General features: G+C 42.3%; 1 protein-coding gene across 19 annotated transcripts in view; it reads left to right on the top strand.

The window, feature by feature from the left end:
* LOC147146356 (receptor-type tyrosine-protein phosphatase delta-like) overlaps positions 1 to 27447 on the top strand; it is a 197779-nt gene that overhangs the window by 73440 nt on the left and 96892 nt on the right. For 18 of the 19 annotated variants that reach the window (XM_086034659.1, XM_086034661.1, XM_086034658.1 and 15 more), the window contains exons 5-6: positions 1222 to 1297; positions 3308 to 3352. The gene's annotated coding sequence lies outside the window, so the exon portion shown is untranslated. Of the gene's footprint in view, positions 1 to 1221; positions 1298 to 3307; positions 3353 to 19740; positions 19840 to 27447 lie in introns of those variants that run through there. The other variant, XM_086034657.1, reaches the window with a different exon arrangement.

Genomic DNA, 27447 nt, shown 5'->3' with positions numbered 1-27447 from the left:
TCTTTAGTCCCTGACAGATTCAACTTTGTGTTTTAATACTCTGCACAGGTGACACCATCAGTGTCTTTTTTTTTTTTTTCAAAATACCTTTATTGTCACAAAAAAAAAGATGTAATAACAATGATACGTATACTGCGTCTTTTGTTGCTTTTATTCCCAAACTTGAACATGCAAATTAACAGTAACACATCTGTTCGATGAACAGGTACAAATACGTATTATGCATATACACAAACAAATGAAAGCAACAACCCCCACACCCCGCCTCGGCTCGACCTAACATGGTCAGCGTGATAAATTGACTATACAGAATTAGAAACGTAAAACAAAATACATTTTTAAAAAAATGAATCAAAACAGGCACGCATCTAAGGGGTAATAGCTTCAATTCCTTGAAGTAAGCTATTAGGGGCTTCCATTTTTAAAGAAAAAAAACCCCTCTCAAAGTGTATTTAATCTTCTCAAGTTTCAAGAAACGCATGGTGTGTTCGAGCCTCAAAGAGATAGACGGAATCTAAGGGGACTTCCAATGCAAAGATAAACAACGTCTTGCCAGTAAAGAAGTGAAAGCTATAATATCCTTTTGAAAGGCACTTAATGCAAGAGAGGCATCGGGTACACCAAATATAGCAACCAATAGGGAAGGCTGCAAATTCACCTGGAGTACAGCAGTGTCATTTTAATCGCAAACCACGAGGGGTTCACATTTTGAATGTGCAAATGCACACGGCGCCCCCGCTGCTTACGTTACACGCACGTCCGTGTCAGTATTCACATGCGTGTCCTAATGCAACCCCTTTGATCCGCCAGAATGTGTGCTAATCATACAGAGGTGCCGGCATGCTGTTCCCACACTGACTTCCCTGGCCACACGCACACGCGCGCAAACGCGCGGCCCATTTGGCTGCCAAGGAGAGGCTAGCCTTTTAAAAGCCTTAAAAAGCCCCCCAGTGTGGGAGCGCCGAAGCGGGGCTGGCCGTTTGACCCGTATGCTTTTAGAACTCGGCTGTAGCAGTTGAACTCAGGATGCACGCCGGTTACTACGATCCAAACGCCGTGGCATAAACACCGCGCACGCACACACCCATGTGAGCACCAGAGGGAACTCGGCCCAAAGCCCGAGTTGCTTTTAAGAGCGTTGCGTTTTGAAAGTCGAAGGCTCTCTGTCCTAATCTCCTCATCCCCTTTCCCACCCCTTCCCGCTCTCCCTCTGTGTTGCAGGAGAATTCTGGGGAGATTTCTGACTCTTTCTATCCTCAAAGATGAAGCAGCACTGGGGACCTGCTCACTGAGGCGGGTAAGAGCTCACTGCTTCGATGACCTCCAAATGCAAACGTTTTCACATGAAGCCTCGAAAGATTCATTGCGGGCTGGATTGCAGTTGGATGTAGGTTGTTAGAAGTTTTTTTTTTTTTTTTTTTTTTTTGCCATGTTTACGCACAGAGAGGATTTGGGCCATGGGAAAATAGCGCAGGGGTACACACATAGCGATTTTTTTGGGGTGTGTGAGAGGCCCCGCATATTTACTGTCTGCGGTGTACCCGAGATAACACAGCACACCGCACAAATGACGATATCGCCATGGCGAGGGTCATAGTGCCGAGACTGACCTGTGAGAGGTAGCAAGGCGCCACAGGGAAGACTTCCATAAAACCCAAAGCATAAAGAAAAAGTAGTAAAGAAAAGTGCAAAGGGCTTTCTTGCATAAAAATTACCATTCAAGGATGGCACAAAACCGCTGAACAAGAGACTGCCCTGAAAGTGAAGTCAACCGAAACATTTTTTTTCAAGAATATGTTCTATGCAGGCCCACTCGTTGAAACAAGGCAATATGATTAATATGAAATATGAGTTAAGCAGCAAAATTCACCCGTTTTTAGCTATCTCAGATAATCACGGCTCACCTGTTTTTTGAAGCTGAGCGACATAATTTTATTATAATTTATTTGGGGTTTTTTTTCAATATTTTAAGGTGTTATTATATAGATGTTGATTCGGTACATTCTTGTAATCATGCCACAGCAACGATGTAATTGATGATGATGTCAGGCTAATCAGAGTCGGAAATGCTCGAACACAGCCCGTTTTTGGCGGTATGTGTACAACCTGCCTACGTGACTCCCGAGGGACAAAAATATGAACATTTAACCAACATCCGCTACAGAGTGGACAGACTCGCAAAAGAAGCAGACAAGACGGAGTGGCAGTCCTCGTCTCTTTTTAAAAGGCCACCTCTTATACATTATTGACTATATAGCTCTCTAACGCTTCGCTGAGCTTTTCCTCATGTCGACTTTTGCATGGCGTCACCGTTCTAAATATAAAGCATGTGCTCACCCCTTTCTGCCTTGTTAAAAGATGCAGCAGAGTCTGTGTGTGCACGACTCTCCGGTGCCATTTCCGTCCTCCTTATTCTGAGCGTGAAAACTTGCATGAAAATCATCGTTTCCTTATCATTATTTGAAAGGAAAGTCTTTCAGAAAAAAAATGGAGGAAGTCGCATGTAATTAGCAAGATAGCTTTGGAAGGTTCTTAAATTTAAAAAAATCAAAAAATCAAAAAAGAAAGAAGGAAAGTAACTGAGTTTTAACTCTGAAGTCAGCTTGACCACAGTTGGTGTAGTATTCAATCTTGTCTCCAGGTGGCAGCGCAGCAGCATGCCCAACGGGTATGTTCCTGTTTTGCAACCTTTTTCCCAAATATGGAGCCCAAATCATCAGTTTTCTGGGTCAATGTAAACTTTTTTTAAAAATTTTTAATCATCAAGTCCCGCCACATTATTAGTTTTGCTTTGGCAACAAACAAACAAACACTTCTGATTATATCTACAACATTTTTCAACATTGTATTTGTACTTATATAAAACAGATTTGTTAGGTTCATGTACTATTTCATTTTGTGTTGCTTGAAAAAGATTGCTTCTATCACTCCGGCATTTTTTCTTTAAATGTCATATCAATTGAAAATTCATTCAAAGCCTATTCATTAAACACTTAAAAAAAAGACGTTTTAGTTTAAAGTGGAAGAAAAGCACAATCAGAATGACATGATACATTTGAGCAGCATTAGGACGAAGCACCGCCTTTTTTCGAATGTGGGTCTTGAAAAAGTTTATGAACCCCCCCGGCTGTTGAGGAATTGATTGGCCCAATTTGGCATCCAGGGCAAGCCCCACTTCATTTGTCTTCATCAAACCGACAAGCTTATCAGGCAAATGACGCTTCCCGGGCGACAAGAAGTGAAAGGCTCTGTGGATTGATCAAGTTTACACAACGTTTTACACTCTTCTCTTTGTATTATATTTCAGCTCTCACTTCGAAGCATCCTGCTCGGCGATGAACCATGACTAAAGGTAATGCGCGCGCGTGCCTGAGTACGTGTGTGACTGTACGCTGCCAGGTAGAGAGAGAGAGAGAGAGAGAGAGAGAGAGAGAGAGAGAGAGAGAGAGAGTCGGGTGTCGGGAGTCGGGAGGTGTGCCTCTTGCTGTTGATTTTATTACTTATGTTGTAAATGGCTGCCAAGATCAGTGTGTGAGGTTGCTATGGTAACGGTGCACATCAGTGCTGGGAGGAGGCCTGAGTGGGATACGAGGGGTGGGCAGGGGTGAGGAGAGGGGGTGGAATTGGAAATTAAGTGCCTCCAGCCGATGTATGTGTGTGTGTGTGTGTGTGTGTGTGTGTGTGTGTGTGCGTGCGCATGTGTGCATTGATGCTTATGCATACAGTATATGTCTTGAAAGGAATGTGATAGGGATAGGAATTTTTTTTGACACACATACACGCATACACATACGCTGTGTCTGCGAAGGAGCCAACACAGCGTAGGTTGTGAATAACCTGCACGTCTGCCTCACAGACCAACAAGTGACATCATGAGTGGGTTGTGTTTGGTATCACTTCCATTGCCGCATCAGCGGGGAGACATTTAATGTCAAGTTAGGTCATATTTTGGGCTGTGGCGGCCGTTGCAGTTATTGCCAACGTGTTGTGTCCTGATATGTGGAATAGTACATTGCGGCTGTTTGATGAAAACTGCTATTATGGAGCAATAAAGACGCGTAAACAAAAAATATAAAAACACAGCCAACCAACTGCTATCAGAATGGAGTGCTCTAGGATTTTTTTTTTTTTTTTTTTTTTTTTGCTTTTAATAATTGGTTCACCTTAGCGGCTCTTTGCTCCAAATGAGGACTGGTTGTGGTTGTTTGTTTATTAGTTTGCAGGACTACACAAAAACGACTTTGTGCAATCTTATGGGCGGAAGGCACAGGCCGAAAATGAAGGTATTTGTTTACATTGCCCTTTTTCTTGTTTACGACCTGTCACGGCTCACCTGTTTTCTGAAGCTGAGCCATGAGCAACTGTGATTTTCATTTTCAGTCGGCAAACAGTGTCAAAAAGGCCGCCTGAACTGGACAAAAATGAGTGGATATTACTGCTTAACCCATATTCCACAAACACAAAATTAATCAGAAAGCCACATTTAGACTAGTTGGGCTACATAGAATATAATATTGTAAAGAATTGCTTTGTGATGAAGTGCCTTTAATGAATGAATGATTTTGTTTGTATCAGATGGGCAGATTGTGTTTTTCTCAAAACAAAAGGTGTCTTCTGCCCCCTTGTGGCTCTTCTCTGCATTTTAGCCTTAAAAGGAGACTGAATTCTATCAAACCTGTGTGACCTTAAACCACTCCATTATATCGGACTCAAGCAGAGGTCAATCTCATGACGGTTAAAGGAAGCATTTCTAGGGAACGCAAATGAAGAATTTTCCGGTTATGTAATACAGCAGCTGCGGTGAAACATTCTCAGACCTCCACACGAAAAAGAAACACCGCTGAATCATCTGCCGTTTAACTCGAAGCTGCATTGAAAATGATCCTTTTTAATATCATTAGACAAGGATTTAAATTAATTCAGCCTGGAACATCAAGATTATGTTCCGGCAACATTCCGTGCAAGGCAGAAACAGCGCTTCTCCCTTGTTACTGTGCTTCTCTCGAGCTCATTGCTATGCGCCAATGTCACCCTGTTGGCACACTCGTTCAGCTAAATGAAGGCAATGTTGAAATCATTTCAGTGCTATTTAAATAGTGCTCAAGTTATCTCATTTTTTTATTGCTTCCCCTTTTTAATCATACGCAGCGCTGAGGGGAATGTTGCTGGAACAGTCGATTGCGATGACATTTTGCATTTCCGTCACATTGCAGGGCATTTTCACGTCCATTGTTTGCGATTCCTGCGACGATTTGGGTGGCCACAACAAGTTGTCGTCAAGGCACAGCAGCGTTTTGGTGTTCATTGTGCACATGATGTTTGCACATGTTGATGAACAAATATCAAATCATCAATCAACTATAAGGCGCTTGACGTGTCACGGAGTTTTCCGCAAGCTGCTTATGAGGACGTGCTGGAGGCCTCGACGGCGTGTTTTTCATCGATTGTTATTGTTGCTGTAGCGTTTTTTTTCTTTTGTTTATATTAAAAAATATATGTGTATACATTTTTTAATATTATAATAATATAATTCAAAAATGTATATTAGAAATTATGGCTTCTTTCACTAATCTAAAAAATAAATTAGCAAAAGGAGCAAAATGTCTAAAAAAATTATAAAAAAAATAATATATAATATTAAAAAATATTTTTTTTTTACTACTTACTAATGCTATTTCACCAATTACTACTACCACTACTACTCTCCCCCCCAAAAAAATAAAAAAATAATATATATATATAAATCAAGTCATTTCCTTAGAAAATGTCATACTTGAACATTGGTCATTAAACAAATGACAAAAATGATGACATTTTTCGATAATTTAGACTTCAGAGACTTGCTTTCATTGCCTTTGTGCGGACAAAGCCGTGACATTTCATTGCTCGTGCTGATGCTGAGGTGTGCAGTGGAGAAAATGCGATTTAGTCTGCTGTCAAAAGTAGAAGATATGTGTTTTAAATCTTTAATTGCTTAAAGACTATTTCCTAAAGACTGGGGCTAAAAACGACAACAACAACCTGCCGTGACTTTCAGGGGGAGGAACGAGGATAAACCGGCCTGACGTGAACCTTTCATTTTAGATGACATTTTAAAGTAGCCTTCAGTCGTCAAGCCCAACCAAGCAACCGCACACACTTACACGCTCTTTGTCTCCCGTATTTGCACAATGTGCAGCCTGCTGTGTGTTCTAGCCCATCCTGCACCTTGCAAGACTTGGCTCCACACAGCGATTACACCTCCGCGAATTCTTCAAAAGAGAATTTAGCATCGGCAAAATCGGGCTTAATCTGGCCGTGCGGAATGGGACCTCGGCCCTGTGGAGCCTTGGCCAGATATGACAGAGAACAAAGAGTGGGCAGATTATTTGGTCACGAGGAAGAGGTCGGCGCCTGACAAGGCCGTCTCTTGGCGGCTCCTCCCAAATCTCTCCACTCTCCCTAATGAAGTCTGGAGTTAGACATCATCCCCCTGGTGTCTTTTTGACTTTCTCTTTGCCGAGCGCCGTCCGCTTCCCTTCCTGTGAGGTGAGCATGTGGGCGAGAGGAGAGGAAGACTTGTGCGTCTTATCGCTTCATTGGCCCGTGGATTTCTGGGTCACTCGTAGCCTTGTTCCCACTGTCTCACGCGCTGTAATTAACCTCGCATGAGTCACACCACATCATTAGGATGGCCCCGGACCCGCTGAGTGGGGCCCACACGCGACAAATAGATAAATGTTGGTTTTAGCATGCGGCACAATTCTAATGAGATTATGTTGGATGAGAATCCCGCTCACAATTAATCATCGGGTACATGACTTCAAATTTTCTTTTAATCAATTGTATTTTTCCATCAGCGGATGGGCTAGATAGACCCCTTAGTTCTCCCTAAATCGAAATATTTCCATCGTAATTCTTACGTGTTGTAGCATGTCTGTGCCCCAGTACGCCAAGCACGGTTCATAAAGGCATGCTTGGATTAGTTTGCTGCGAAAGAGCCTGAGAACCGCGACCTCAACCCCAACAAACACCTCTTGTGCTGGGACAGACACTGTGAGCCAACATTTGCGGTCTTTGAATTTAAAAATAGCCTTCTGGATGAACGGACCAAGATTCCCACAGTTCCCCTGGTACAGTGGTCAGATGTCCAAATAATTTTGTCTATGTAGTACTAGTAGCAACCATGTTTACGATCGAATAAAAATATACTGGTCAAAATTCATCGATTCGTCGACAACTATTTGAATAATCGAGTAATCGTAACACGAGATTGGTCTGCGGCGCAACTATGCTGAAAAAGGTATATCGTAAATGTTTTGACTTCAACTCGACTTTGATCGCAATATCGACAACTGCCAAAAAGTTGCTCAAACCCCTGCACACGGGTTAATTGTACCGTCAGCCATCTAGTGGAAGAGCATTTACAGCAAGTATTCTGCCCGTCACTACACATCGCTGGCATAGATAGATGAACAAAGATACATTATTGGTCGGAAATGAATAATAATAATAATTTTGGGACCAGTTCAATGAAATGTAGTGATTTACCACTCTCGGTGCATAGTAGTATCAGGATCACGGGTGAGCTGGAGCCTATCCTAGCTGACTTTGGCTAAGAAGCTAGCATACACCCTGAAGTGGTTGCCAGCCAATCACAGGGACCGGTGGCTGAGGTTTAGGGGCTCCACTTTCTGTGCCGTATTGTTCTGCTGCCCACAGACAGCCGAATGAAAGTGCTTGCCAGGTTTTAACAGGTGCTTCTGTGCTAGTTACTGCCAAAATAGGCAACAAGACTTCGCTAATAAAATGAGTAAAGTGACGTTCGACTTGTTGTCTTTATTGTATTAGAGACAACATAAATCTGCACTTGGTTGTAAAAAGTAGCCATTGTACAAATTCTATCTTGTCATCCATTCTCTCGGTGATAAATAATAAATGCTTTCCGGCAGTGTTACATAAAAACGGTTTCTCTTTTGTTTTCATCATCTCTCGTCCCTCAAAACGTTTCAATTTGAGTCTACTGACTGAACAGTTAACGGAAATACTGACAACTCAGCGCGAAGAGTCTCTGTCCATTGTGTTGGGGGGAATCTATGGTATTACGTACATGTAGTGGGTAAGTCGTGGGAAAGAGGCCCTGAAAGCTTAAATACCGAGACACCCACACACACACACACACACACACACACACACACACACACGCACACACAACCCCTACACACAGGGGCGATGGATTAGGGTGGGGATTACGGAAGCATCCCATAGCTGCAAATCAGGCCGAGACAGATCACTGTCATTCTTCATAAACATAAAGACTGGACAAGTGTTAAGAGTGTACAGTAAGTCAGGATGGATTTGGATGTCTTGATGACTTAATCAAATTTAAAATGAGGCAAGCAAAAAATATTTCTGGTGAATATATTGTGAAGAAATATATTCACTTGCATTTAACATGTTCAATTTTGAACATTGCCAGTAATCATCTCTTATTTGTAGGGATGTAACGATTCACTCAAGCCAATTTGATTTTCGATTTTCAGTTCCTGATTTATCAGTTCCCGATTTTCGATTACATTTTTTTAATAATTGCTACCGTGCTTGTCTCTGTGCACTAGTGTGGTTCCGCAGCCATCCACAAACGCAATACGCAATGATGTTTGGCGCAAAATCTACACGTTCAAAATGTGCTATGCATCTGGAATGAAAAAAACGTTTCAAGACATCAGTTTCTAGATTAATTTAATCAACCCGGTATCCGATTCATCGAATCGATTTTGAATCGATTTTCGATTGATCGTTACATCCGTAATTGTTTGTGTATAGGCCTGCATGGTTTTATGGTTTCATATTCACGACTAGTGAAACATTTGTGCCATACTTTGTCCTGGCTTCTGTCTTCAATTGTACGAGAAACGATGTTCATACATTTAACTTTTATGTATATTGTATAAATATAAATGAGTACTGTATATAAATGCACACTGTACTTTGATGCATCCGTTTTTGGCCACTGCATTTTTACACCAGTGGATGGCAGTCATGAATTTAAGGTTGAAAAGATTTTATTTTATTTTTCATCTGCAACTTTTAAATCCGATCCATCCGATCTCTTTATGTACTACAAAAACGAATGCGAATTCTAATGTGACGGAACTCATCTGTGATGTAAAGTACGACGTCGAGTGCCACACACACCAAAAAATGACATCGCGTGGCACAGTGTTTGCGGAAGTAAAAGTGGTCCCGCGTATAGTGACCGAGGAGCAAGGCGGGAGGAGGTAGAAATATTTTGGGGAAAATGAGAAGACGCTCCTCGACCTCCTCATTTCTACTAAAGCTGACGTCAAGTCATTGCGGCACGTGGCAAATGAACCATCTGCGTGGATGAATTACTACTATCGCAACAAACTTTAAGTTTATGCTTCATGTTTCATTTTTTTTGCCCTTAAACACGGCGTTGTGGATGAGTTTTTTAATCGTGTTTGGTGTTTTGGTTGTTTTAATGAGATCTCTTCTGAAACGCTGTCGTGGGGGGTTTCAGCCTTGCTGCGGTTTGTTGTCATGGACTTGTGTGTTGTTATTCACAATGCGGTGCTTTCTATCAGTCTGACATTTTGCAGAATATGAGATCCTTTGTGTGCTCTTGGCCACCGTCGCGCATTCTAGACACTTTGATATGGTGTTTTGAAAATCCAGCCACATAGCGCTCGGTCATATCCTGCTCATCCATGATGGAACACTCGTCATTCGCTGACTGAGTTGCTCAGTCTGTGGTGAGCCCCGCTTCGGCTTGGCCGCGTCTCGCATGTCTGGGGCCACCAGACATCTGTCATCAGCACGCAACTCACTGGAGGTCTGCGGCTCCCTATGAGGTCGTCTTTTCGACCATTGTCGAATACAATCAGCCTCTTCATGCCCTTATTTTTTTTTTTATTTTCATTTCACTCGACGTGTTTCTTCCTGGCCTCCTCCAACTCATTGACATATCTCCTCCCCTTCCTTCGGCGTGTTGTCATACATAGCCAGCAATTTGCCAATCACGCCCATGATGACACCCACGTCTACGGATACACACACACACACACACACACACACACACGAGGCATACAGACCACAAGAGCTGCTGTGGTGTATAATAACACATAATTGGCTATTGCGGGTTGGCAAAGGGAACCAATCACAGTGACGACCACTTTGCGGGGACCTGTGTGAATGTGTCTGCTCGCATGAATTATACACACTTTTCAAGAACCGGGCCAATCCTAAGTGCACATCCCTTGTATGTTTACATCCCGGTCATGGTTACATTGAAGTCAAAATACGCTATTTGACTGCGCCATAAGCATTCCAGGGGAGGTTTGTGTCTTGCGGCGTGACAAAATGCAGCCGTGCACTTTTTCACTAATATGGTCGCCGCTCAGCTTGTCACTCGTCACCCATTTGGAGGGAGTCAGCAACAATGGTTAATGGGCTGTCGTCTTGCCAGGGAGCCCGATGACTCCAATTGCTCCAAACTTCCAACACAATGTTGTTCTTTCGTGGGGGTAGTGGATACAGAGTTCAGAAAAAAAAATCAAATTGCCCAGCCGGAATTTAGTAGGATTTCAGAGGAAAATTGCAGTAGAACCTCTAAGGTCAAACATAATCATTTTCTACACGCTGGTGCAATTTCTTTTGGTTTTGCTTTTTCCCTAGAAAATTCTTCTTTGAAGTAACATTTGTACCGACTGAACCAACATTTCAAAAGAAAGGAGTGACTGTTAAAGGGGGAGTTTGTGGCGTTAAAAACTGCGAGCAAGATTTGAATGTAGTGTCTCTTCATTAATCGTGATCCCTCGCCACACAGATCATCTGACTAAAACCACGCCCCTGACCAACATCCAGGAATGTGATTATCAAACATGGTCATTCATAATGGCCGGCATGCCATTACGAAAGTGCACAGTCATGAATAAAAAGACAGAGAACGCTGCTGTTCGGCTTCAACAAAATAGCAGCGCCGGCAATACTAAAATAGCATTAGCGCTGTAAAAATGCCAACGTAAACCACAGCTGCTATGTTGGTAGCATCACTTACTTACTTACTATAGCAGAGTTGGGCAATTAAAAAAAAAAAAAAAAGGGCCACGTGAGAAATTGAAACGCTTGCCGAGGGCCAAGCCAACATGCTAACCTGAATTTTGTCTATATTATATTTTTAATGTATTCAGAAAAAGCAGATTGTTTTGTTTCAATAAATTGCTTCGTGTGTAGATATGTATTGTTATAATTGGGAAATAACAATTTCAAATCAATTATAAGCGGTCATTAAAAATATTATTATTCATCTTTACACTTTAAAAATGCTGATATTAGTTTTGTGCACCAACTGCCAACTCGTATTAGCCGTTCCTAGTCAGGACGTCTATAGATAAGTGAGAAGTGGAATATTATTGACGGTGATGTATAATGATACACTGATGACTTATACTACGCAAGATACGTACTGTCGATTTGCGTACAGAATTATCAGGCTAAATCTTCTTGGCCCTCTTACAATACAATACAAATGTTAATAAAGTTCGGACCACTGCTGTCATCTTTGCTAGTCTCTTTTGGGAAAAATATTTGCTTGGAAAAGTTGCTAAATATTGCGAAAACATTGTTAAGACGGTAACATTGATATTGGTGGATATCGATTACACAGCCCTTGTAAACAGTGCAATAACGTTGAGAATCGATACTCTCCCTAACGGGGCCCCCTACTAAGGCTTTTTGGTCATTATTTGTCATTTTACATTACATCCATTATTTAATCAAATATATATTTGCTTATCCGCTATCCTGGTTTCGATTTTTGTTTGTTTTGGATGGAGGCTCTACAAATGCTCCTGCTTCACTTGTACTGTACATTCTATTCTTAACATTCCTTGTTGAGGCTGATTCTTTGTTTTGGTACCGCAGAAAAGAAAATGCAAAACACGTGTCGGGCTCACTCAGCCTCGCCGCTTGCTCAACTGACGTCTCGTGCGGAGTCTCTCATGATTGCCGTTCAAATACTGAGGTTTTATTGCGACTTTAGGCGCTTTCCCCCCGCAAACTATTTGATTTCCCAATTGTACAGCGTCAAGGGCTTTCAACTTTCCTCCGAGTTTCATCTGTAACTCACTGTTATTATCCGAGAACAGATTTTTGGTGTGTTTACATAAACGCAACTAATGTTGTGAAAATAATGTGCCTTGAAACTATGGAATGGTGGAAAATATTATGTTTCTAGCTATGGCACATCAAGCATGTTTGTTGAATGTGTCCAGTCCATCATGTATAGGATCTCTGTAGATGTTTCCGTGGCTGGAATAATGTTCGGTTCTGCTTCAACATGGGATTGCACTTTTTCGTATGAATTCCCTTGAAAACACATCAAGCCACACCAGCTACAGTCATGTGGCAGGATGACTCATTTTCTACCCATGCTCACTTTTTGCATTGTTTTTCTTTCAACTTTCGCCAAGTTTTGTCATTCATTTTCCTCACTTTACATGGCGTGTCTCTTTCACCTCTTCCTCACTCACTTTTTCCCCCCTTCGTCCTCTCTGCATTTTCATTCTCTTCCAACGCATACACAGACTACCCATTATTTATACAGCGTGCGTGTGCGTACAATATACTCTGCAAATATGATTCCCCCCCCCCCCCCCCCCCCCCTCTCAATTGCTAATAGGTGCGACCATGAAGATGTGCACGTCGGCGCGCATACTTCATCTTCCCAACCAGCTCAATATGCCCAAATGCAATTTTCTCCATGTGAAAAGAGCAAGCTGGATGTTCATCATCCTGTGGTCCCCTCTTAGTTTTTAATAAAAGCTTCTTCACGCTTGCTAGGCTGCTTTCTCTTGTGCCCCCCCCCCCCAGTCATTTTCAGTCCTTTGTCACTAATACACACACATACACACCCACACTCCAGGGTCATACCTTCCTGCCTCGTGCAGCTCTGACGTAGTCGATCCATCTCTCGTACGTGATTAAAGTGCGTATCACAGCTCGTCCCTGACAGTTGCTTTGCGGCGCTGCTTTACATTCCGAGCTGGTAACGCCACCAGGCAGTCCAACCAAGCGTGTCTTGTGTTTGTGTTTGCAAAAAAAAAAAATCACTCAGACAATGAAGATTACAGCGCTTTTATAAAATGAAGTAACAGGCTTTAGCGCCCGCTTCTGCGAGTTGATCAATTTGCGTTTTAAAAGATCACATTCACCCTGTTTTCTCTGCGGCCAAGCCAGTGCAAGGTCCGCTATTGTGTTTACCATGTTTACAACGGGAGTCCAAAGTGGTGCCTTTTAACTGCACAATAGAGACGTCACATAAAGAAGAGTCTGTGTGCTGCAAAGTGGAACCTTAAAGACTCTGCCATTGTGTTATTGTTGTCTCGTTTATTGTGCTTATATAATCCATATCATAATGACAAAGATGTCTTAGGTCCTGAGCGAAAAGAAAAAAAAACAGGAGAATACAGTCATACTACTATACAAATGAAGGTGAAATATTAAGTGAATACGGTTGTAACTATCAAAAAAAAAGTATATTTTACATACAATTGCATCATTTTAAAATCGAAAGTTATCCCTCTGTTAAGTTGAGGACTTTTGAGGATACTGTCAAGGGACAAGTGACTTCGTTTGTTGGGTTTGTTCAATCATCAACTTGAAGCCTATTCAAGTAATATTTAACTATATTTCCAGCTTCAGCATTTCCTCTTCAGTTTATTCACATAATAAAACAAGTTGTCCTCCAAATAAAAAAAATTATAAAATAAAATAACATTTTATTTTTGTAAATGTACAACTTTATTCTTGTAAATGCACAACTTTACTTTCCAAACATTACAGCTTAATTGTCGTGAATTTTACAACTTTAGTCACGGCATTTCTCCTCTGTTCAGTGAATGGATATTTGCCTCAAGTTTTTTTTTTTTTTTTTTTTTTTTTTCTTCATGGAGGGTGGAGCGTCCAGGTTTTTGGCAGCACCATTACTCATTAACCGTCAGCGGTTGAGGCCAGTTGTGTGACTGTGCAAATGGAAGGCGCTGCGGCTGTAAGCTATGATACTGACATTAATTCAAATGTCATGGCTTTAATGGCCATTCCGCTCTGCACCTTCCTCATAAGTCACAAGCTGAACTTTCAAGGTGACACAACAAGATTTGCCCGGCCTCCCTTTCTTTTATAAACATTTTGTTAATCCTCTTGTTCATTGTTAAAGTGGCTTTGCAGTTTGTGCTAATTCAATTTCCAGGACTTGATTTTTTTTTGTGTTGCCGCAAAGTAGCGTAGATGTGGACATGCACTTTAACTATGGTGACTATGACAAATAGAGAAGCATGTAGGATTTCCTAGACACTCCCTTAAAGAGGAAGTCAACCAAAACTTTTTTTTTTCAAAATGTTTGGTTTGAGCTGGTTGGGGCGTCCATTTTGTCACTTCTGTCGACAGTAAATGACATCAATGGTAACTACCAATCAAGGCTCAGGTTTCAGGGCTCACGAAACAACCAACCATGGCTCAGCTTCAAAAAACAGGGGACAGCAAGTGACAAAATGGCCGCCCCCTGAGATGGCTAAAATGGATTTTGCTGCTTAACTCATATTCCACAAATGCAATATTAATGAGAATGCCGTGTTTCGACCAGTGGAGGCGCATCGTTCCTTCCTCTTTAAAACCACAAGTGCACAGAATATTTCTAGATTATGAAAAGCACATAATTGACAACGGTTTCCATGACTTGTTTTAAGAGCCAAGAAGTATTTAGCCCCCTTCAGTTTGCCGACTGCAGTCTCGGGCAGTCTCCAATAATGCGACTCGTCAATGTCAAGATCGCTGTACGATAGCGAGATGAGATGCAGGCTTTTACAGACGCTGATCAAGTGAGCTAGTTTATTGTGACGGTGACTCGAAATGTCAGGAAAAGGCACAATTCATGCACGACTACAACCACTGACAACCGATAAATTAGTTGATGGTATGTGTGGTGTGCCCCGAGGGAGTAAGTAAAACTGGTTTGTGTGTGTATGTCTTTAAGGTTCCGTGCGTTAAAACAGCTGCAGTACGTGCCGAATCTTTGAATTCCGAACCCGTACCTTGATAAATATTCATCAGTAAGCTCCTTGATTATGTGATGGGGAGCTGCTAGGAAGCGTAGATTTCTGTTTGCGCAGTCAGGGGTGCGAGTTGACTGACGCGATGTCTGATGAAAAGGCACGGCAAGTATTTAGCAGAGGTCTGTGCGATAAACACGGCGATGCCTCGCAGCTCCGTGCCGCCGGTGCATTGTTGGGGGCTGCGGCAAGAAGGCCCATCAAATGCAGCTCGACGTCCTATTTCATCCGCTGAAGTTATCTTGATAGCAAGACCCTTATCTTTAATGTGCCGAGTTATTATCTTTTGAGTGCGGCTGTGTGCGTGCGTGCGTGTGTGTGATTGGAACTTTGCACGGCTGTGTTTGTGCACGCTAAGGAGCCTACCGTGCATATCCGTGCATTTTACCGTCGTATAAGTAGAGTAGTAAGTAATAATATTCATTTTGATTTTGGTATATTACAGAAGTGTTCATTTACCAATTTGTTTATTTCTATGGGCGAAGTGGTGCGGGGTAGGAGTGCGAATCGTAGGCAACACCCGACGTGATGCCAGTGATGGAGTGACAGTGGCTACGCTGACACGGACACATTTATTCGGATTAAAAGCATGATCGGAATAAAAATGCTTAATGTACACACACCCCATTGAGAATATTCTGACCCGACCCATTCGGGTCAAGATTTTATTCCAAAGGGGAGGGGTGGTTCATGTCGATTGGTAATCCAATCGGCGCGTGTGAAAACACTTATTCCGAAATATCGGTACAAACCGTCTTTACTGCTCTGTAACGTCAGTATACGCGTTTCTGTTATCCACGGAAGCTAGTAGAAGCAGAGCGAGCGAAAGATATGACGGGCGCAAGACTCAACTGTTATATTTGCACCTCCGCTAGGAAGGCTTAATTCCATGTAACAGCGCAAATGGGAAAAATATGCATAATAACGTTTAAAGTAGAAATAGACGGAGCGATGTTTTGTTGAGACGGAAGTCGCTTCGGCTTCATCTTCTACTATTTCCGGTAAATTTGGTCAGTGTGTGCATGTCCAAATAATTTGTTCCGATCGAAAGCATGATGGATGAACGCACAACTCCCAATCGGATCACCATTTTTAGTGCCATGAATACAGTGCATCCGATCATAATTGTAATCTGAACTCTGATCGGATTAAAGTAATATTGCCCATGTAAACGGAACCAGTACGTGATCATCAATATACGGTGTGCGCATGGGTGGAATTATTTGTTTGATGCTCTCTGAACTAACATTTAAATGTTTTTTCTTGTGTTTGCATTTTCCTGGTCAAATTCTGAATTGGAGGCTTTTCACTTCAGAGGTCTGAAACTGTCAGTCAACACTGAGCGTTATTATCTTTGTAAAGTCTTAAACACAGCTCGTACTTTGGCACTCATAAAAGTAATTGGTAAGTTTAAGGAAAGAATACAACTTTATAGTTCCCTCCGCTAAGCTTTTTCCACTTATGCTGCTGAAATGTGCTGCCCTTTAGCACAAATTGATCTGTCTGCACCCCAACCAAACTTGTTTAGCGGACTACCCAAAATGTATTGAAACATTCAATTAAATCCAACTCATCTTGACTTGAGACATACTCTGCTCAGTGTTTAGGTTGCGACGTAAGCGTTTTTTTTTTTTTTTACACAACATAGGTTAACATGATGAATAAAACTTAGGTACAGTTTGGATGCATATCACTGATATGAGGCATGTTATGCAATAACATAATCACGCATTAAAAAAACGATAACACTTCAGTCAAAATACCTCCAACCTCAAGAATTGCAGGACACTTTTCACCCCTCTTTTTAAGGCCGTCAGGGGCGGTCCTGTCTTATGCAAATGAGGCCCTTTTGAACCCTGCCACCTCCCTGTGGTACCATAATGACGAGATCTGCGGATCTGAATTTGACTTTCAACAAAATAAGACCCTCGCCAAGACAATAAAACCATCAATTGCCTTTTCACTCCCGTCAGTGGCACACAAAAAAACTTGAGTAACTGTAACTCTATCTCAGTTTGCAGACACAATTCACACGAGACGTTGAAAGGGTTGAGCCCTGCAACTCTTTCGCTAACCCCACAGCTAACAAAAACAGTATCATAAACGGTCTCGGATTCATTAAAGTGCGGAGATTTGCCATGCGTACTTTGTCTAGACTTACCAAAAAAAAAAAAAAAAAAATAGAGTTTGAACAAATCAAGGTCCTCCCCCCCATTTGCAGTTCAATAAATTTGTCAACAACCCTGACTGCGATTTGCAGAAATGCAATGACATGAAATACGCTCTTGTAAACAGACATGGCCAGCCAATTTTGGGACTTTGTGTATGTACAATACTTTTTTCTTTTTCTTTTTTTTTTCTGGCCAAGATTGTTGTAATTTCCATTGTAAGTGATTGCTTCTATTCAAAATGAGCTGATAATAATTTCACTCGCAGAGTGTTTGCCGTCTTTTTATTCAGTGTGTGAGGGCTTTCAAGCCTGACGGCGAGTGTGCGCGCGTGCTCGCGCCTGTGTGTGCGGTCCAGCCTGAGGTTGTGTTATCTTGTATCCACTGAGCTGAAGAGTTTCTGCAACAAAAGCGCGTTTATGCTCCTCCATCTCATTTACATCGCTCTAATGGGAATCTGCTGCACCACTGATTATATTTGGTGTTCAAGGTCAGCACACCCAGATTAGTGTGTGTGTGTGTGTGTGTGTCAGTGTGCGTGCGTGCGTGTCTCTCTGGATGTCGTCTTGTGCACCGACATTCTTTTGTTTAGAATTCCGGCTCCCATTTATCCCTTATGCAAACAGTCGTGTTAAGACGCTCACAAGCGTCTGCAGAAGTTTGCGGTTTCAATTTTGCTCACCCCGACTGTTGTTGGTTATCCCCCATGCGGCGAAAATCGTTCCCCGTATCGTTCATTTGATAAAATTGCAGCGCTTGCCAGGATAACGCCTTTGAAGTGAGTCCTTTGGCAAACAAGATGAATACTGTACATAAAGTTGACTGATGCATCAACATTTCAACACGCGCTTCTTGTTTGAGTGATCAACACGGATCAACAGAGGACGCGACTTCTCATTTCAACGCTCAGAGCCGCTAAAAGGATCTGGTAGGGGGTTGAATTCAGCATTAGTGTTTTTGGAACACGGCCGTTAAATGAAGGTTGTTTTTTTTTTTCCGCAGATTTGCCAGGTCAAGTTGTGTTTTTGTGTTTTTAGCCACACAATAGCTTGTGAAAGGCCCGACAAGGAGAGCGGAGGAATACTAGGAACGGAAAAGGACAATTGTTGCAACACAGACCAAGAAAAAACATTTCAGAGAATGTCAGTACCCTTGAGCAAATGAAGGCAAGCTAAGAAAATCACTTGTGATTCAGCAAAAAACATTAATAAGCGCTCTTCGCGACTGCCTTCGTGATTGTTTACGCCAAGAGGAATGCTAAGATGAAAAATAAGCTCTGACTCTCTGCTATCTGGAAAAGTACAGGAAATAATCTTTGATGTCTGATTTTGTCTGAAATTGTCGGGTGATAAATACAACTCTTGCCACCCTGTGGTAACTACTGTAGGCCAGAGTCATATTATTAGGGATGGCTGGCGAAAGGATGGGCACAAGAATCGGTTCATTGATTATTAAAAAGTGTTTTGATCACATAGATAACTTACTGTTAAGTATTCTTTCATATCATCAAGCAATTGAGGGAAAACGGAGTGCATTACATGGCTGCAACCAGCAGGGGCGCCGTTGCTTCGTTCAACTCGACTTCAGCTATGAGACGTTTGATGACGTCCACACAGGCCTCTGCTCAGTACAACACTGGCATGGGAACAGGAGTTCGGAACATTCAGAGGGAACAAGATCCTCATATCTTGTTAAAAAAAAAAAAAATACCATTGAAAATAACTGTTGAATAATCGTTTTTGAGGGCATTTTGTCACATGTCCATCCTAAGTATGAATTGTTTTTTTTTTTCCATCAAAAATTTCATTTCAATCTGTAACTTTAGCTGACCTAATTTTTCGAACCTCATAGTTTCATCAAACGATTGTATGGTACAAATACAATATTATAAACAAGATACTTGGTGTTTCCCTTGTTATCTGGGGTTCAAAACACCAGATTAAAATGATTTACCCACCTATGTTTAATTATAAGGTTATGTGAGTAAACAATCGTTTTTGAAACTGGGCTGCAGGTTTTGGACCATACATAATAGTGAAATTAAGTGGTTTCATAGGACCCTCTATGTTGAGAAACTAAATGACTGTAAGCCTGGATTTTAAGCGGAAAATAATCAAGCGGCGATGAAGGAAGGCTGGCGGAGAGTCGCCGTGGCTTCCTGCAGAATCGAACCCCCCTAAAAGCGGACTGTGCACGACATCTACGTAACCCAACTTCACTCCACCAAACCGTCAATATGACATCTGCCTTTCCCGCGTCGCGTTCACACTGGGCAGGAAATTATTGGAGCGAGAGAGAGCGTGATTGAGCGCGAGACCCAGAAAGAGCGAGCGAGAGCGAGGGAGAGAGAGAGAGAGAGAGAGAGCGCGTGTGTGAGGGGGTGGGAGGAGAGAGAGAGGAAGAGAGGGAGGGAGGCAAAAGAGGCGCGGGCTGGATCATTTGGGCAGAGCGGCTGCAGCCACGGTGGATGTTAACGCGAGGCGGGCAAACGGACGGACAGCTTCAGTCTGCTCACGTTGACTTTTCCCCCCCCCCCCAAACGCGGGCAGGATGCTGATACGGTGAGTCCGTTTTCGTGCGTCCAATTGTCTGCCATCAACTTCTAGCGATAAGCGGCCGAAGGTGAACGGCTCGCGTCCAGTCGGCGGTGTGCGTCCCGGACCTCGGATGACTGACACCTCAGCCTTCCTCTTCGGGTTGTTTGGCAACAGCCGGGGAATGCCTTCGATTGAGGTCCTGATCGTTATACTTCTCTCTTGGGAATTGCCGTTCAATCGTGTGAGCCGGCTCTTCCTCCATCAGTTGACGGATGAAGATCTTTACGTCAACAGTCGCGCACGATCGATTCGAGGAGCATTGTTGTTTTTGCCTGGCCAATTCCCGACCGACTCCACAAATGGGCTTTTGCAGCCTCGTGCTTGTGATGGCTTCGCTATTTGCTCGGTGCCCGTCTGCTTCTCGGTACTCCCGCCCCGAAGCTCCTCATGGGGCTTTTGCCGAGAGTCCCCGGGTCGCTTCATGTATAGACCCAATGGGAATTTGGAGAACTGGATGAGAACATAAATGAATGTGTGCAAAACTGCGCGGACAATTTCGGCTCAGGGGGATACGGTGGATTACTGGGGAGTATTGTCCTCCACCAACCTCTTTCCAATCAAATTAGAAACACCGTGATTACCGCTGATGAGGCACATCATGCACCATCTTATCTGATTTCGGGATCTCATCTCACCTATCAGGTGTCGTTTCGCTCTCGTGGCCATGCGTGGCATTTCCATTTGGATTATTTACATCACATGCTTTCTCTTGCCAACACTATAACTGAGTGGCTGCAATGTGCCGTAGCGGCGAGCGTTTACGTGCGTGCATATCGTCAGCAGTCTCGCGCCAACGTTATGGCGGCATTACGGCCCCCGCTGGCTGGCAATCAGTCATGCAAGTACTTTTGCAGCAATTAGGCTCAAGTATGTGAGGCAGATGTGGCTGAGAGCACACGGTGCATATATGCAGGTGTATTGTGTTTGTACTCTGTGTATATACGGCTGATGAATGTGCTAGCGTGATGTTTATGCAAAGGATTTTCACGACTAAATGGCTTTATGGTCCTGTAAAATAGAAACACACACATTTGGAACATGTACAGAATACGAAATGAGCATACACATACTTTCATGCACATAGCCTATTTGACATTTCCATGGCAACTATTAAGTATAAACAGGGTTTCTCAATCTTAGATGAAACATTTCTATTCCCTAATTGTCAGAGTCAAATATTATGATTATTCATCACAAAGCACACACGGGCTATGGTTACATGGACGCATTTATTCGGGTTTAAAAGCCTGATCGGAATAAAAACGCTCCATGTGCGCACCCCTTTCGGAATGTTCGGACCCGATCAAGACCATTCCGATCGAGATTTTATTCGGAACAATAGGGGTGGTTTAAATCGATTGGTAACTCAATCGAATGAAAACACTTATTCCGAAATTTCAGAACACACCGTTTTTACGGCGCATGTCTGTGACGTCAGCGTACGCGTTTCTGCTAGTCGGAGCAGAGCGAGCGAAAGACATGGCGGGCGCAAGACCGAACTGGTCATTAGGAAGTGCTAACTCGACGTAACTGCGCGAACGGGAAAAAATATGCGAAATAACGCTAACGTTTCAAGTAGAATTGGACGGAGTAATATTTTGTTGACACGGAAGTCACTATGGCTTCTTCTTCTTCTACCATTTCCGTTAAATTTGGTCAGTCTGCACGTCGGAATATTTTGTTCCGATCAAAAGTGGGATGCATGAACACGCAAGTCCTAATCGGATCAATATTTTTAGTGTCCATGAAAACAGTGCATCCAATCAAAATTTTAATCCAAACTCTGATCGGATTAAAGACATTTTGTCCACGTAAACGTAGCCCATTATTTCTTCTTGCTCTGTGGTTCATGTTTGGTGTAATATATTCACATCTGTTGTGGTCTGTATCTGTATTTGTTCAACTCTATATGACGATTTTGTGGCAACACGCAATGATGAGTACATGCTGTTTTCTAAACGTGGCTATCACGGAGGAAACACATTTTTTAGAATGGGTCTTGAGGTCAAATAGTTTAGGAAAAGTTGGTCCATCAAATAGATAGACAGATCTGATTTTGTCAGGGCCGATCCCGATACTGATTATTAGTAGTCAAGGAGTCCGATAACCAATATTTGCAGCCGATTTTTATTTTCAGCGAAAAGGAAAATATTGGCATCAAAATCTAAAAAAAAAATTAAAACTCTTAACTTTATTGAAACGTCTTTGATCATATGTTTATTGAACAATTTTTCAGAATTGCATAATGTCGATTTTTTTTTTTTTTTTTAATCAGTGTTATTACAATAAATTTTGGACGATTTACATCTTTATCAAATTCTAACAAAAAGTTCAGGGAGCAGGCCGGGTCATCAGCCGTCTTCCAAACTTACATGAAAACTGAAACAATAGCTCCATGTAGTTTTCGACAGTAAGTAAAGCCCTCCAAAATTTCAAAATGACAGAAATGTTCAACTTTCAAATATCTTTGTTTTGATTCCAACACACTTTTAAATTCATTTATTATCGGCCATCAGATTTTTAACAAAGGCCGATGCCGACATTCGTCAAAAAGATGAATATCGGCGCCGATAATCAGCCCGGCCGATAATCGGCCCGGCCGATAATCGGCCCGGCCGATAATCGGTCTATCCCTAGTCGATAATATTGGTGGAGCCACCAGGACGCCTCTCATGTTGTGTTTTCAGACAATGTCGATCTTGATTTATTTACACTTACCACTGTTTAAAACTAAATTGAGCTTCACAACTGACGGAGTTAGCCTTGGGACAAAAGCCCAAATTAATGAACACTGTTTCTTGAACAGCACAGGTGTTTTCCCGCGTATGCAATTTTTGGAACAATAAATCGTGATTTTAAGTCCTGTTTGGTTTGGGGAGCCATTGTGACAGCTGGTAAAAGTGTAGCACCCCCTTAGATGGACATGGCTCTTTAAGCAAGGGGACTACAACCTGTTTTATGGGCCCTGCCAGCGACTCCCGGGTCAAGAGGTGCTTTGTCATGTGCCGGTTTGTGACAGGTCCTTGCTCTAGCCCAGCTGATCTTTCGCTGGGCTACTGCCCCACGTGCGTGTGCGTGTGTGTGTGCGTGTGTGTGTGTGTGTGCTTGCACACACGTGCGTGCCAGTGCAGCTGTTCCTCCTTTCGGAGAGATTAAGTTTCACAAGATGTGATGGATGCCAGTGTCTGCAGAGCCAACTGTGTGTGCATGTGTGCAAGTGTGTGTGTGTGTGTGTGTGTGTGTGTGTGTGTGTGCGTGTCAGCGCATTTCTACATATTTGTGTGTGGGGAGCCATGGCGCTGCGCCTGCGCATGTTTGCATATATGTGTCGTAAGTGTTGTGTCATTACACCAAATGCTGGGTCGGGTTAAGGGAGGTGACACTGAGGTCACGCATGTTACGAGTCGGCCTGGTAATTATAGTGACAGTCACTTTGGGTCTCACAAACCAGACCAACGCAGTCTAAACTAGGGAACGCACAAGTGGGCCAACAAGCTGCTGCCTGAAACAAACAAAGATGCCAGCCAAGAAAGGATGTGACAACTTTGAATTAGAGTGGAACTCTATTTAGCATTTCATAAAATGTTGACTATAAGGCAGGGGCGGAGCCATGGGTGGGCCTGAGTGTGCACAGGCCCACCCAGATTAATAGACTGCCCACCCAGTGAGATTTCATGAGAAAATATATTTAAAAAAATACTATTAATGTTTAATTAATGTTATTTGCATTTTATTGAATTATTTTATTTTATTGAATATTAAGAACGACATAATCTAAGGAAGACCTGACCTTCATATTATTCAGTTTGCCATTGTATTTGAATATACGATGTGTCGGGGCAAGAGGATTGTGGTCAATGAGAGAAATATTCAGGCCCACCCTAATTTTTCCAGGCCCACTCATTAGCCACGTTCTGGCTCCGCCCCTGCTAGAAGCACTTCTAATATTACACGTAGTTCCTCAAAATTGGAGGTACAAAAATGAATCGACAAATGAAATGAATCGATTAATCGTTTTCAGATCCCGTTCAATTTAAAATTGCCGAATCCTTGGAATTCCCGCTTCTCAACAGTAAATATTCTCCGACTTCTGTAGCCCTCCACGAACGCAGACTGATTGTCTTTGCGTTGAATCACAATAAGACATTTGCAAACATCTGCTTTATATTGCCTATTTTCGAACCAAACCAGTAACTGAATCATAATCAATTTATGATGGGTGTATCAAAACTCCATTTGAATTCGAAAAATCGGTTTTGATTTGATGAACCAAACCTAATCATTACATCCTTGAATCATACATCGGTTTGACATTGCTGATGATTTGTTGTTTCTCTGAATTTAATTAACTTGGATGATTTGGGCTTTGGAGAGCTCTTTCATGTTGTTGCATATTAATAAACATGACAAAAGCAACATCGAGTCGTAATCTGACTGAATGGCACCAAATCGAATCGCTACATTTTAAAATCGTTACATCCTTTAATCCTTGTATCGTATCCCTTGTATCGGGAACCGTATCCAATCGTCTTTTGCGGAAGGACGCACACCCCTCGAGGTTAGGCTCCATTTCTTGTTCCGGGGCACCGCAGCAATAGTCGGGGATTCAGACTAGTATCTCTCCAACAACTAGTTACTTTGTGTTGCATCAGTGAAATTTATTAACTTTTCAAAATTGTGCTGAACCTAAAAGGCTCCACTGGACCATAAGAAAACTCAAGTAAGTAGTGAAAGAACAATAAAAGACTGACAAGTGCATTTTGGGACTGCCTTGTGCCAAAGGCCAAAATAAGAGGATTAAATCACAAAGACATGGAAGGCCGCCAAGTCAAGTGAACAGCATTAAATATTCTGTCTCCTCAAACGTTGCAGTCAATGCTGGATGACAGTCTTATCTGTGGATCTATCGTCTTAAAGCGCTCGGTGTCAGCAATTTTACAGACATCATATACGCTCCACCCTGAGGGGAGAACCGTGATTAAAGATTACCTTAATAAAGTTCGGCATCGGAGCCTGTCCTCACAAGAAATTTGGTGGGCGGAGCTTAGCATCTGCGTGGAACATTTTCCAATTTTCAAGCCCAGTATTTGCGTCCAGATTTTGCCGTATTTTTTTACTGCATCACTTTAGGGCATGTGCGTGCAAATGGAACTCAAGCAGAGGAGTGATCATACATTTCTATTTTAATAGCGATTCGCTTTTTTTTTGTGATGATTTGATTATGATTTGCTACTAATTTATTACCTGCGCGATCATTGATTTTAAGCCGTGTGGTTGCGTTGTTGCAGTTTGCAGCGCATCATACCGAGTCTTAACAAGCTTAGCAAAAAACGTGGCAGAATTGCGCACGTCCAACGTCCTTAGCGGTCGTACGTAAAGAGGTGTCCGGTAAGTGTCGTCGAAAGGGAACAAGAAGCGATGTGGAAGTCCTGCAGCTGTGCCACCGCTAAATCCCCCCCCCCCCCTCTTCCAGAGCAGATTAAAGCGTACAGTGGCAAGGATGGGTGAGGAGGAGAAGGAAAAAAAAAAAAAAAAAGGAAAACGGGAGCGGAGCGAAAATAAGACTTTGTGGTCTGGCGCCAGTTTGCTATGTAAAACCAGGATGCGTGCCGGAGGGATTGAGGCTGGAGCGGTGCAGCACGGATGAGCAGGAAGACAGCACAGTGATAATAATTAAGGACGAGGACAAACGTTTAAGAGGACTCAAAAGGCAGGCCGAGGTGGGAAACTGTTAATCCTTGCAGAAAAAGCACAACGTGTTTGGCTCAGATTATGTGCGCAAGAGTGAGTTTAAGCAGTAGGGTTGGAAAATGGAATTGTTGTGGCTGCGCCTGGTTTGCTCTGATTGGGCTGGCGAGGAAGAGAAGCCCCCCATTAAAGGGGGGAAAAAAAAAACTAGCGCTGAATATCTCCTTCCCTAATTTCTGTCTGATCTTCATATCGTTTCCATTCTTATTCTGGGAGAGAGCCGGCGATGCGGAGCAGGCACATGGAGCACGTGTAATAATAATAAATATGGAAATGTGATGGCAGCACGTCTTTGCTGTGGAACAGTCAGTTACAGTAAAACAGCTGAAAATATCCGCCTTGCCCCAAAAAATGTTTCGCCGCCTTGAGCAACATTAAAAAAAAAAACAAAGTGAATTGGGAACGGGAACAGCACTATTTATTTTAACTCATTCACTGCCGGACATTTTCAGAGCCTCTTTTACGCTAACGTTTGAAAAAAATTGAAAATTGAATGGATTGAATGGCTGGACTGTGAAAAGACAAGTAAATTTGTCAATGGCGATGAATGAGTTCATATTAAAATAAGTATCATGTTTGTATTGTATTTAGTGTAGCAACTAACAATTATAGTCAATTCATCGATGAATCGGATTGAAAAAAAAAAACGTTTTTTATTTCCATGGAGTTATTCAGAAAAGAAGACATTATTTCAGATGGACAGAAATCAATTAATTATGATTCAGTTACTGGTTTGGTCCATAATATGTCAGAAAATTGGCAAAAGTAGTGATAATTGTTTTCCAAACTAAAGGCTGATGTTTGCAAATGTTTTTGAAAAACACAAAGGTAACACTAGTCAACACATTTTTACTGATTTCTTTTTTGAATCAGACATGCAAGTACTTTTCTAGATGATTTTTTTTTTTTTGCGTTGATTCCAAATCTACTCCTATTTTTTCTCTAGCACATCCTGTTTTCATAATGCGAACAATCATAAAATATTCAATAAAGTGATATTCATCAATTAAGGATTAGGTTCGGCAGCAGGTGTCTTTTTTTTTTAAACATCATCGCTACGAATTACAGCACACAGTCAAATCCATATTACGCAAGCTTTTATAGGTCAAACTCTCCAAAACCTGACGTGCTAGAAAATAAGAGAAGACTTTTTTATTTAACTGTGCATCAAAAATACATTTACTGACCCATCAAGCCTTTTATGGATGTCTTAATCGTTCTCCCTGTCAAACTGTACTTGTTCGAGAAAAGGACGAAAAAGGCAAAAGAAGGAGTGACAAGATGGACAGATGAAGGGGAGGCTGAGACGTGTCGGAAGCCGCCCTCCCTTCCCTTCTGGCTGTCTGTTAAATCGATAATATCACTGCGCCTCCTGTGCTCCGAGCCGCTCGACTTCCTATCAAGGAGCAGCACAGCTGGATCCTGGCAATGTGCAGCCTACTTGCCTGCCAAATCCTCCTTAAGGCTGTAGCTCAAAATAACCTCTTTAAAAAAAAAAAAAAAAAACGGAGTCCAACTTTGCTTCTTCGGAGGTAACCGTTTTGGTTTGAATTTTTCACGTAATTTTGGGGAGCGGTAGGAGGACCCCGTTATATCTTGACGATGATCTGCATAGACAAGGGTCAAGGACTTAAATGTTGCATTGTGAAAACTCCAATTCGACAGTTGTAAGTTTTCAAGCAGTTTCGTAATCTGCACTTCTGCCACCTACAGGACTGGAGTGAAACAGTTCAGACTTCAGACTGCTTTTATTTATGTATTTATTTATTGAGGGTGATCGGTGAAGAGTTGTTTAACATTATTAATAATGTCATACCGTACAAC

This window comes from Filicampus tigris, chromosome 6, assembly GCF_054856515.1.
Source record: "Filicampus tigris isolate MCC_2025a chromosome 6, RoL_Ftig_1.0, whole genome shotgun sequence".
NCBI lineage: Eukaryota > Metazoa > Chordata > Actinopteri > Syngnathiformes > Syngnathidae > Filicampus > Filicampus tigris.
This window is presented reverse-complemented; position numbering and strand designations above follow the sequence as displayed.